Here is a 12,418-nt window from a genome sequence, read left to right on the forward strand (position 1 = left end):
ATATTATTTTCTTCTTATTTGCCTTGCTAATTTTTTGAAGCAATATTACTGGATAAGAGAATCTCTGGGAAATGTATAGCCGGTCAAGGACACAGCAGTAATTAGGCTACTACAGCATATGTCAGGCGTAGTAAAACAATACCCTGACCTATGGCTGAAGTTGATGAATTAGCATTTTATTCATGTCTAACACAGTGTAGTTAATAAATTAGCCAAAGTAATTATTGTGCCATATGATACATAATGTGGTCGCATAACTGGGTCTATGGCTGACTATAGACTCCCCCGGGCTACAATGGTACAGTCCAACCAGAAGGCAGTGCACACAAATGGAAAATTAGAATGAGTCCCTTTATTTAATGTATTTATTCAAAAATCTAATTCTGAGGCAAAACCCAAATATAAAACATTAAAAATGTAACCAAGGGGCATGACAAGTCCATTTGTAAAGTAATCAAAAAATGGAAAATGGAAGTTTCAAACCTTTTTCATTCTGATTCATTTTGATGGTGCAAATTGGCCAAAAATCTGCAAAGCATTACACAGAACATATGGGCAGCTTTTTATTATTATAATAAAGTGCCATTAAGCACACTAAAAGTCATCTGGCTGGAGTAAGCTTTTATTATCATCTTTCATAATTAGTATTCCAGTTCCCACCCTTTTTCAGTTTGGGGTGATTCATACTTCCCAAATCCCTTGGTACAGGTGTCATGACCAAGCAAGTGTAGGGGTTTCTATTGCTGCCACAAGGACAGGGTCAGTGTACAGTAAAACCGCTAGTTCTGGTTGGTGGAAAGCATGGCAAAGGCATACAGTACATTGAGCAAGGATTATTCCACTGTGTGCCAAAGAAGTAAGACTTTAAGTAAATACAACCAGGGTCCTGGAGGCTCTTGAACTTTAACTCTTTTAAAAGGCTCAAAAAAGACAAGATGAAATTTCCCTATTCTGTTAGATTTACTGTTAAAAAGCTGTGAAACATTCCAAAAGTCTGTTAATGACATTTCTGCATCATATAGGTGGGGTCTCAGAGACCCTGCCTATCATTCATGGAGAAATACAATTGAATATCATATGGGTTTTTTTTTACACCTGTGATTGATGTTCACAGTGCTTTTCACAATACCTGTCCCAAAAGCAATATAAGTTTATGGTGTAAAGTATACAGTATAAACAGAGATGGATACAGAGTGATGTCAGATTTCAGGAAGTCCTCCAAACATCAGGATCAATCACATCACTCTGAGCTTTAGTGTAGTGATAGCTCCGCAATCTGAGGTTAAATGTATTTCCTTGTAATATTTACTAGCTGAGTGCTGAAGCTAAAGCGACAGGTATTCTCTGGCGAGGGGCTTATATCTACCATCGTTCCCACATGACATGAATGCAGCATTAAACTGTCATCCTGGGGGCTTTTTGCACACCTGTACTACAATATATGAGCGGTAGGCAAAAATCCAATTTCATTAGAATCATTTTGCTGATGTGACCGCACAGTGAGATAGGTGAAAATATTACCCATGACAAGACCAGCTCTTGCGTGAGAGAAAGTGAGAATGTGCCGGCCTTTCTTGTACACCTCGGGGTCAACGTGTCAAACCGGTGAATGCATCACACCTGTTTGTTAGCCTTTGCAACCACTCTAGCATTTCCTGGAAAAAAAAAAAAAAAAAGAACGCGTATTAGAAAATGCCACAGTATTTGCTGTATTTGGATGTGCTTTGCACTCAGATTCTCAGTGTGCAAAAATGAGCTCCACTTTGCCTCTGGTGTGCCTCTCCAGGGTTGCCTTGATCAGCATCTAGTTATGAAGAAAGTCACTCATCTCCCAATCAGATGAATTGCAGCTGTTTATAACAGTGACTGCTCTATACACGAGGAGGCAACTTTCCTCCCCCTCTAATTGTTGCTATAAAGCACACTTCTGTCAAATACCCTCATTACTACATTACTGTGCATATGAACGTACTGATCCAAGCGGGTATCTCTGTCTGAGGAAACGGTCCGTAGCTCCACAGCAGATGGAAGCTGTCATCACTCTTTTTCTCTCTGTCACTTCCTCCATCTCATCCCTTCTCATTCACACTCCATATCCCACACTCACTGTTTTGCATGCCGTCTTCCTCTCCTTCGCGTTTGTGCATGCGCTCACACATGCCGTTGCCTTTGTTACTTCATGCGAGCAGCATATGTGCAATAAAGTGTTAACAGGCTTATTTTGCCTCAGAGGTAGAGTCACAGGTTGTCATATATAAGGCTGCGGGTGGCTTGGGCTCACATGGACCTAAACTCAGCATACTAAACATCTGTTGTGTAAGCCATTAACACCCCGCCACGAGAGTGCGAATTAAAAGGAAGAGGGATTTGGGTATTGCTGTGTGTCTGCTAAGCTGGACTGAGTCACTCTGAACAGCAGTTGTGGGCACTGTGAAGTGTGCAGGGTGAAATTGATGCTGCAAAGTTTATGGCCGTGGTCTAGCTCAGTAAGAACACGCCGTCTCTCACTGAGCAAGAGACCTTTTGTGTCCATTGTGTCTTCTCTCTCCTGTGCTTTGTCCTCTTTGTGCTCTCTCTCCCTGTACCTTTCTGCGGCTATTTCTGACTCCAGAGTCGCATGTTTCTGATCTGTAACTGGCCTCAGTAACCTGGTGAGTATTTATTGTTTGTTGCTTCTCAGTGCTCTTCGTTTTGCTCTTCACTCTCCCCTCACCCCAACTGGTTGAGGCAGATGGCTGCCCTCCCTGAGTCTGATTCTGCCTGAGGTTTCTTCCTGTTAAAAGGGAGTTGTTTTTTTTTCTTTTTTCTCCCCGCTGCTGCCAAGTTTTTGCTCAAAGGGAATTGTTTGGTTTCTCTCTATAATATTGTGAAGGCTTGTCCTTACTATGCAAAGTGCCTTGAGATGACTTGAGCCAGATTTGTTGTGATTTGGTGCTATATAAATAAAACTGAATTGAACAGCCCAAGGCTTTAATCTAAAGTGAAATCTTAAGAGGTTTATACAAATGGACACAGGAAGTGATGTTTAAGAGAATATTAAAAGGCTTTGCAAGCTGTACTACACACATGGATTCAACGTTGCGGTGAATGATAATAATTATGTATTTATACTTTTTTTTTTACAGTGCATTTATTTATGTGTTTAACAGAAGTTTTGTGTTTTTTTTTTTTATTTGTTTGTGTGGGGGGTTTTTTTAACTTAAAGAAGGAATTATCCATCCTTCAGTCTTCATTGCAGCTTGTGCCTCTGATACTCCAGCATTGCTCGTTTATTCAGAACTCTCCATCGCAGTGTAAAAACCAATCCAAAGTCCCAAAACTTGCTGAATACGGGGTTTCAGAGCTTGACCACATGGAACACATCCCCTCTCATCAGCATCAGTTATTATGAGTGACTGCCCGCCAGCAAACGTTTCTAGTTCCTGCTGCTTTCTGTCCTGTCTTTTCTCTATTCTTTCTATTTTTCAAGCTACAGATGGGGAAAGTAGATAAGAGACCCTTTTTTTAAAATTTAATTAGCTGGTCAGTTAATGCTTTATTAGAGTTAATGTTGGAAGCACTAAGGAAAAAAGATCAAAGCATCTTCAAGTTGCTGGAGCATTACTGCAATGTGTTATGCTAATTCACTGTAAACATATATAGACTTTATTTATATAATTTTGTCACAATCCCTGACAATTCAGAACAGTCTGCTTTGAGTGAGGTTGGAGATGCCTTCGCTCCAGAGGTGACTTAAATGATGATGCTGCATGGGGGCTAGAACTTATCCCAGCTTCTATAGGGCGAGAGGCAGGTTGCATCCTGGACAACTCACCCGTCTGTCATAGAACTAACACAGAGGGACCATTCACCAACCATTCACTGTCACGCCACCAACTGATTTAGAGTCACCAGTGAACTTAACCCATGCATGGAAGGAAGCTGGAGCGCCTGGAGTGAAACACGGGGAGAACATGCAGACTCCACACAGAAAGGCCCCGCACTTCCTGGTGTAAGGAGACAGCGCTAACCGCCACAGCACCCAGCTGATGTTAGTGTTTCTGTATATTTGTATAATATGGAAATTTTGTAAATCAAGAATAAAAGCTTTTCAGATTTCAGGTGGGACTGTGACTGTGTGGCTGGACAGATCACTGAGTTACACAGAACACTCAGAAAATAATGCTTTTTTATCAAGCAAAAGTATTCGTCCACAATATTTCATTATAAAAAAATCAACTTATCTCTTAGTTTTCTGTAAACTTTTCATTTTTGCATTTCTTTATTTATTGTATATTCAAAGCCACATTTAACTAGCCATCGATCCCTGGTTTTGTTAGACATTTATACAGTAAGTATCACAGTGCAGTGCTCATGCGATAAAGAGGACATCACAGACAGGTCCATTCACATTTCTGATCATTTAAATCATATTATATATAAATTGTTTGTTTTTTTTATGTGATGGGATAATATAGAAAAATAGTTTGAAATATGATATCAAAATGCAGTTTGAAACAGCTGAAAATTATTCAGTTCACAAGAAAAACTAAACAAGATAAAAACCTCTGTATGAAACAACTATATAGGCATCATAGCCCACAAATCCTCCCTCAACACACTAAATTATTCTTCCTTCCTATGATGGTCCTTTGCTAAAAGTTATGAATCAAAGACTGGGAAAATGTAATCTCAGGTTCTCCTGTCAAAGTTTTTGCTAGTGGGAATTTCAAATTGAAATCACACGCACAGATAAAATATATTGCAGGTGCTGCAGTATGGGCACTTTTTAGTTTCCCCTTTTCATGCTACTAGCAGGCAAAGCACTGCCAATCAGAATCAGCCAGCAGACATGTCTCCCAGAACAGCCCAAAAGACTGTGAGGAAAACAGTTACCATCACGGGAGTCTCTGCATTTCTTTAAGCAACTTTTTACATCACAAAAGTTGTGCTGCTTTCTTTTTTTATTGCAAAATGCTGTGGAAGATATGATATTCAGGTAGATATACTTTTCCTTTGTTATGCGTTTAATTATGTCTGCTGTTCTGAAAGCTGACTTGAATAAAAGGTGCATTTGGGAGTTAAAAGTATTGTTCTTTAAATGTTGCCAGTGGTGGCCGGCTTGTATAATTCCCTAGAAATCTATGCTTACATTTGATTTCTCCAAATACATCAGAACAAAGAGATGACCTTTCTAGGTTTCCATTTAATGTTTTTTTTTTTATTATTATTATTATTTTGTAGAAGGCAGCACAAGGAACGGCCACTTATTGATCTTTTCTGAGTTGCCCACCTTCAGCACTCAGGGATGGAGGATACACAGAGCTGAATAGTTCAGAGTCCCCAGCTTACCCTTATACACCTGTCACATATGTTATACCCACATCTGCACTCTTTAGCATGTTAGCCATAATCTGACAATCATAGCATCTCATAGGTCAAAAATGTGGAGCACGAGACTCAACTGAGACTAAAGCTGATGTTACTATGGCAACATCATTTGGATGAACATTTTAGTGGCAGCTGGGATTAACAGTCTAACTTTGAAGGGATCATATTTTTGTAGTGAAAAGCAGGAAACAATGGAAGACATACCAAAAAGAAAACATCATTTCAAACTCTGACAGTCATCTTTAACATTAGCCTGTAAACCTATAAATAGGTGTTAGATTTGTAATGTATAGGAGCAACATTACAGTCCTGTTTCTCCTCAGCTTTTAGGCATCAACTCTGAGCCGCATGTGGAGTGGCCAAAGAATCAGACTTGGCTCTCTGCTATGATCGGATTGGAGGAATCTGAGACATAAAACATCTAATATGTTAATGAGAATATTTAAATTGAAAGCAGGACTTGAGTTTTCTTATAAATAACAGAAAGTATTGCCTGGATCATATAATAGTGCATGCTCACTGATCTGTAAGAGACACTAAGTGAAACTTACTTACAGTCTATTCCTGAAAAGTAGCTCATGTTAGATATTTATTGATATATAATGCTTCTTGAGTCCAATTCAACTATAGTTTTTCATCGACTTGCACAGTGCCCTTAGCGCACAAATCACGAGGCAACTAAAATTGTTGGTGCACGACACGATTGATCAATTTACTCTTTGCGTACAGAACATTTGAAATGCTAATCAAGAAAAACACATGTTGGAAGGACAATGAATCAGCCCACTGTTAATAACTCAAAACATTTCAGTTTTGCATTGTGAATTGAATTACCCACACTACACTAAATGAAGTCACGACACAGAAAACAGAGTGAGGAGGTGTGCTGCATTTCAGTCTTGTCCAGAGGAAAGCAGCGTGAAATTGCCAACGCAAAATGCAAAGAAATGTCATTAACTTTCAAGAAGAGGTGCAAGAAAGCTTCTCCTACTTTGAAATGGAGTCAGTGATGCCAGAATAAACAACCGCTAACTGACCGATCATAGCTTGGGCCAGAACGCCTGGCGCACTTTATTCTCCCCAATATGAGCTTGATTGATTTTCGCATTTAGACACCCAACATGTGACATCGTACTTTAATCACTTTCTTCGAATTCATCTTCTGTTTTTGTGAACCCAGCTAGCTGCATCTGACACTGCCTACATGAAGGGCATGTGTGGGTTGTTAGTGGGGATCAACCAACATATGTATGGTGAAAGAGTGAGCGTGGGAAGGTTTAATAATACCTTACAATGTATTATCCATTACAACATCACAAACCTATGGCCTCTGGAGGTAAGCTGTTTGAAGAGCATTCCTTTGCTGTTTGCCGGTTTAAAATTCTGCACACCCCTTTTGTTTATCATAAAAAATAATGTCTGAATAAAATATTTAAATTCAAGAAGCAGTTGAGTAAGCAATGTGCACGGCAGCTTTGCATTCCAGCCTCCTATATTTCAGGATTGATGTTGATTATAGTGGCTCTGACGCTGTGCAGCACGCCTGGGAACAGCTGGATATACATCTTAGTGTTTTCAAGAGGAAAAAAAAAGTGATGCAGTGTTGAGATATAGTTAACATTTCATCTGCGGAACTTTCTTTGCTTCATTAAATAATGAACGATTGGGTACAGCTGCGTGATTTTGGGATTATTTCATGTCAGTGGATAATGTTTGCACTAAAAGCAGACTCAGCTGGCTGAGCAGGTCAAGTTATGTAAAAGGGCCTTTTCTCGCTGGTCTTACATGGGTAACAATAGGGAATCAAAAGGACTAAGTGCAGGGTGATCAGCAAGCTGTAGCTCTGATACGATAAACAGGAACAGCTTAAAAATCAGTTGCACAACGTATACAATCAGGCCGTTACATTGTTATTTGCTCGCTGAGTTTATGCTTTGTGCAAAGCGTATAGAAGATTCGTTTTCCCGCCGCCTTCCTGCTGGCCCCCCCTTTGCACACAAATGGCACTTTGACATTGTTTTGAACTAAACATAACGCGGCTATTCAAAGAGTAATTGCAGGGTGTTTCTGGAGCTCCAGTGTGCATCATATGTCACACTGGTCACTACACTTGACTGGGGCACAAGTATGCATTACTGACTGTTGGTTTATTAAATGTCTTTTGCAGCTTTCACCCATGCGGGACCGTAATAAAAAATGCTGTGGTATCCTCTCAAATTGACAGTGTCCATGCAATCGGTTATGATCGTGAAGAAATGACTGATGAGCCTGTAAGTTGTAACACTTTTCAATAATATTGCGCTAGAATTCAAGCAGGAAAAAGATTTGGAAAAGTAATATTTAATTCTATTGCGTCTACCTGACTTTTTTCAGCCGGCTTTGCCGACTGAGATTTATCTGACATAATTTCTGTGACTTCTTGCTAACGGGGTCTAAAAGTATGAGTGAGTGTGAGCAGGGCGGCTGTTTGAGTGTGCCGTTGAGCCATCTCCATTGATCTCCTGCCATCCAGGACTGTGATAGCCAACACTCCCCTGCAAGACTCTATAGTGTCAAGATGGACATTCACTTTATCTGTCTCTTGTTAAATTGTTAAATACACCCTCCCCTTGCGCGCGCGCACACACACACACACACACACAAAGACACCCTGTCAGCACACTGGGCTGGTGCCCAGGGCCACTGAACTATTTTCAGGGAAATGTCATATCTTCTCAGTTCAAAGACAAGCAGCAGTGATGGTTCAACTCACATTCACCTTTGCATTTACATGTAGTCTTTGGTGTGGAAAGGAAAACAAAATGTGTTCATATTGTGCTGCACATAGCTGCACTCTGCCTGTCTGTAACAACGAGTGTCTACTTGATACTGTACTTTCAACTCCTTAGCGTGCTTTCACGCAGCTGCAGTGAAGTCACACGGATTTTTCGCTTGTCAGCCCGAAAGAAAACAAGTTCGCACTGCCGCTCTTGATACTACAATGTGGCTCTTCAGAATTAAGCTTATTTCACTGAGTGCAATAAAATAAATAAATGAACGCGATTCAGGAAAAGAAGGCTGTAAAGAAGCAAACTGCAACTGAGTATATAGTGATGAACACTTATTTTCACTGCTACATGTTTTCTCAAGAAAAAAAAACACACTGGCGTTCTTTCATTTGGCAATCCACGGACGGAATACCTGGAATAAAACAGCAATGTGACTATGTGTTTCCCTGCCTGTGTGGTTCTTTCTGGAAAGGGGAAAGACTCGCACATGATAAATCACCACAGCGCTTGAGTGTTTTACATGATTAGATGGTGGAGGGAACATTAAATCAAGCTCGATTTACTAATTGACTGGCTGTGAGACCCTTATCTCTGTGCATTCTGGCTGCAAGCATTTTCTGTGCTTAAATGAAAATGGCTGCTCCAAAAAAAAAAAAAAAAGAAAGAAAGAAAGAAAAGAAAAATCATCCTCCAATATCTCAGGACTGTTGCTGTAATGCATGGCTTTGGAAGCTGTTATGTGCTGCTGCACATACGTCTCTTCTGCTCCGGCTCTTTGCTGCTGCTTACTTTTTGTCATTTTGTTGAATCATACAAAGGCAGCTAGATAAATCTGAATTTGAGCAACGTCAGCAGAGCCCAGTGAACAGGGGGGATGCAGTGATGTGAAATGTGGGGAGCTGACCTTGAAGAAATATTCAATTTTTGTTAGCGGTGGGGGCTAAATTCTGGTTAGGCTGTGCATTCTCTCAGCCCAGGGGACGCCAAACTATCCAGGAGCTAGGCATAATGGGAAATGTTGTTGCAATGAATAAAATAATTACAAAATGATACAAAAGCATTTGGCTGCTCTGCATAGGGACATAATGCCTGGAGGCATTAGATTATTCCTATCTGCCCTTGATATCCATGTGTGTTGATTAAAAAAGGCCGACAGTCTCGTTTAACACACAGCGTATAAAGTATTTTATAAAGCTCCTCTGGTATGTCGAATGTTAACGCCTGAGCCTTTCAACAAAATATCAATGGAAATTTATTGGCACACACTCAAGGACAATTGACTTCCTGCTAGAATATCTTTCTTTAGATAGCAGAGGAGCTGTAACGATGAGAAATTCTTCAGTGAAGCACTGTCACCCTAGCAGTGCCTACCTGGAAGTTGAGTGTGGGAGCACTAGAGTCATTGCTATGGAAACAAAGACAACAATACCAGAAAAGAGGCACGCACAGGACATAACTAGAAGTAGAAACTGCACCGTGGCAGAAAGAATGCTCTAATTGACTGGTTGAAACTGATAGTGCAAGGAAATCCCCGCGTTTCATTTCTCCCAGGTCACACATGTGCAGCGCATTTGTTTCCAATGTCTGGGCAGAAAAAAGCTGTTGGTAATAGTGTTGTACAAGAGAAAAGCCCAAGGGGAGAAGCACTATCTGTACAGTATCATCAAGTGGGACTCTGGATGTCCTTAACAAATTCAGTCCAGGCGAGATGGTCTCTTATTTGATTGATCTGCACCTGCAGGGAAAAACACACTTCTAAGAGGATAACATCTGCTTCACTGGGAATCTCAACATCTTGCTGAGAAAATGAGTCTAAACAAAACCCTGAAAAGATGTCTATTTCTCTTTTGAGGAAATCCGGATCTTGACTGGTTAGGCAGAAAACAGGTCACAGAGACAAGCTCTTCACCATCTGAGAGACGACGCGTGATGACTCATGTGACCACGGAGGGTAATGTGATTTATTTCAAGTCGCTTCTGTGACTCTGTCACCTAGAAAAATGCTATCCTCTTGTAAGAAAATTTTAGCTCGTGCAGCCACGGTTTCCTGACTATCGGTGAAGCAACACATCGTTGGAGTGCAATGGATGGATTGTGGCCATTGGAAAGCCAGCACAACCAATATCACACATGGATGCCTTTAGTATTAAGTAGGATGGGATATCTGTGGATAGAGAGGCGGGGTAGGGGGGAGCAAAAGTGGACAGAGCGAAGAGCACCAGATTTTGGCTTTCCCAAAGAAAAACCAATGAAGGACTGACTTCAGCTTCCAGAAAATCGCTCAGACTATTGAGAGATTTCATCTACATTTAGAGGAATGTGTTTGCACAAACTAAAGCCTGAAGAACTTTAGTTGATGCATATCTTAGAAATTGTCTAAAAAAAAAAAGCTAATGGTCATTCTTACAGACAAACACTTTAATAATACCACCATGCAACTGCAAGTACCCTGGTTTGTTTCTTGCTGAGGACCTTTTATTTCTAATCTGAGCGTTCTGATTTGTTTTTTGTTGATATAACAGAACAGAAATCCAACAGCAAGAAATTCTGCATTAAATCAGTGAAGCATTCCATAGTTTTTCCTATCAAATCATATGATCTCCTGCATCCTGTCTTCTTGTAACAAATTTGTAGTAATATACTTTTGCGCTTGTGTTTGTTGATAAGGATTATACAATCAGAAGCTCTGGATCAGCTTCTAACCGGAACTTGGTGCAAGGCAAGTTTCCTCTGCTGCTGTATCGCACACCCAAGTTATAACTCCAGACTTTTAAGCCAACATAGATTATATTACATTTGCTGATTTAAATGTGTGAGATTTCTAAGTCCATTCTGCACATTGAAGCAACTATGATACCGAACATTGTCTTGCTTGTTGTTGGGAGGGCTCCGGCTGTGAGAGTAATCTGACTTCAAAGATTGCTGCCATGATGCCAAGGGATGCTGAGCTTTGTGCTGCAAACTTCCACTTTTAACTGCTGGTCACTTAAGCAGTGAGGTGATTGGGGGAATAGGTTTAGCCAGTGTGAGAGGTTTGTCACTGAAACTGAATTAGGGCAAATTGATGGTATTATTCCTCCGGCTGCACTAGTGGGACGGTATAAATCACTTTGCAGCTGAGCAATAAAAAAAATGTCAGCCAGCGGATTAAAGACACTCTGGCTATGAACTTTTCTTTTCTCTTCTCAAGCTACGCAAATATGACATTTGGAAAGAACAGGACCCTTGAAGCAAAAGCAGCAATCATCCTTGTAACACATCCGACCATACTACACCAGTGCTATTGTCTGCCAGGGGCTGAATAATAGTGTGTTTTGATAAGAGCCTGTGTGCCACCAGCATATTATGAGGCAGTTAATAGGTTTTACTTGCTTTCATGCTCAATTCAAAGGATTTTGCTGCACAAACAAAATAATTTGCTTTTTCTGTCCTAATGCCCTCGTTCTGTCCCCTGGGTAAATGCAGATATAATGCACATTCAGACATTCTGGATGTGAAGCGAGGCACTTAAGGTGGGGTTATTTGTTTGATCTCGTCTTACCCCTCATCTCCACACCTGCTTTCCTCTTTAGTACTCCCCTGCCTGCGTGGGTTATGCCATTGCTAGAGAAATGAGGGTCACAAATCCAATAAGATTCATCACAGGCTCAAATCAGATTAGATTAATCTTGCGTAAAGCAGGGGCCAAATGTACTTCCTGTCAACCCAGAGCATCGGAATCCAGACAAAACAATGACAGCACTTCACGACAGCTTGCTGCAGGGTGTGTAGTAGTATATTGCGGTATGTTTGCATACGCAAAAGCAATGTGTGCTCTGGTTTTAGGCACCACTTAGCACTCACCTTTCTGCTTTCTGGAGCGCTACGTTCAAAGAAACCAGTCAGAGTCAGGATTTTGCTGACACACACGAGCCCTCGAGCATCTATAACAATTTTCAACAGATGCTTCCTTCAACAAATCGGGCTAAAAGATAGCCTCCTGCCTGTCTTTCACACCCATATTCCACATTGTGCACTAGCCTCCCAGCGTATCACTTTATACAGACACTGTTTTAATCACCTTGCAATATTGCTTCAGTTTGGTTCTTCTTTCATCGCTCACTCCTTCCTCCCTTGGTGGCTTTAATTTATCCACAATGTATCGATTTAGGACCAAGAGAGTGGGCAGCTACTGATGACTCTCAAAATTATTCATATGTTTACTGAGAGGTTTGTAAAGCACTGAGACACTCCTGCCGCCTGTGCCACATTGCGGACGCCACATCCCATTCCACACTTGG

This window comes from Archocentrus centrarchus, chromosome 7, assembly GCF_007364275.1.
Source record: "Archocentrus centrarchus isolate MPI-CPG fArcCen1 chromosome 7, fArcCen1, whole genome shotgun sequence".
NCBI lineage: Eukaryota > Metazoa > Chordata > Actinopteri > Cichliformes > Cichlidae > Archocentrus > Archocentrus centrarchus.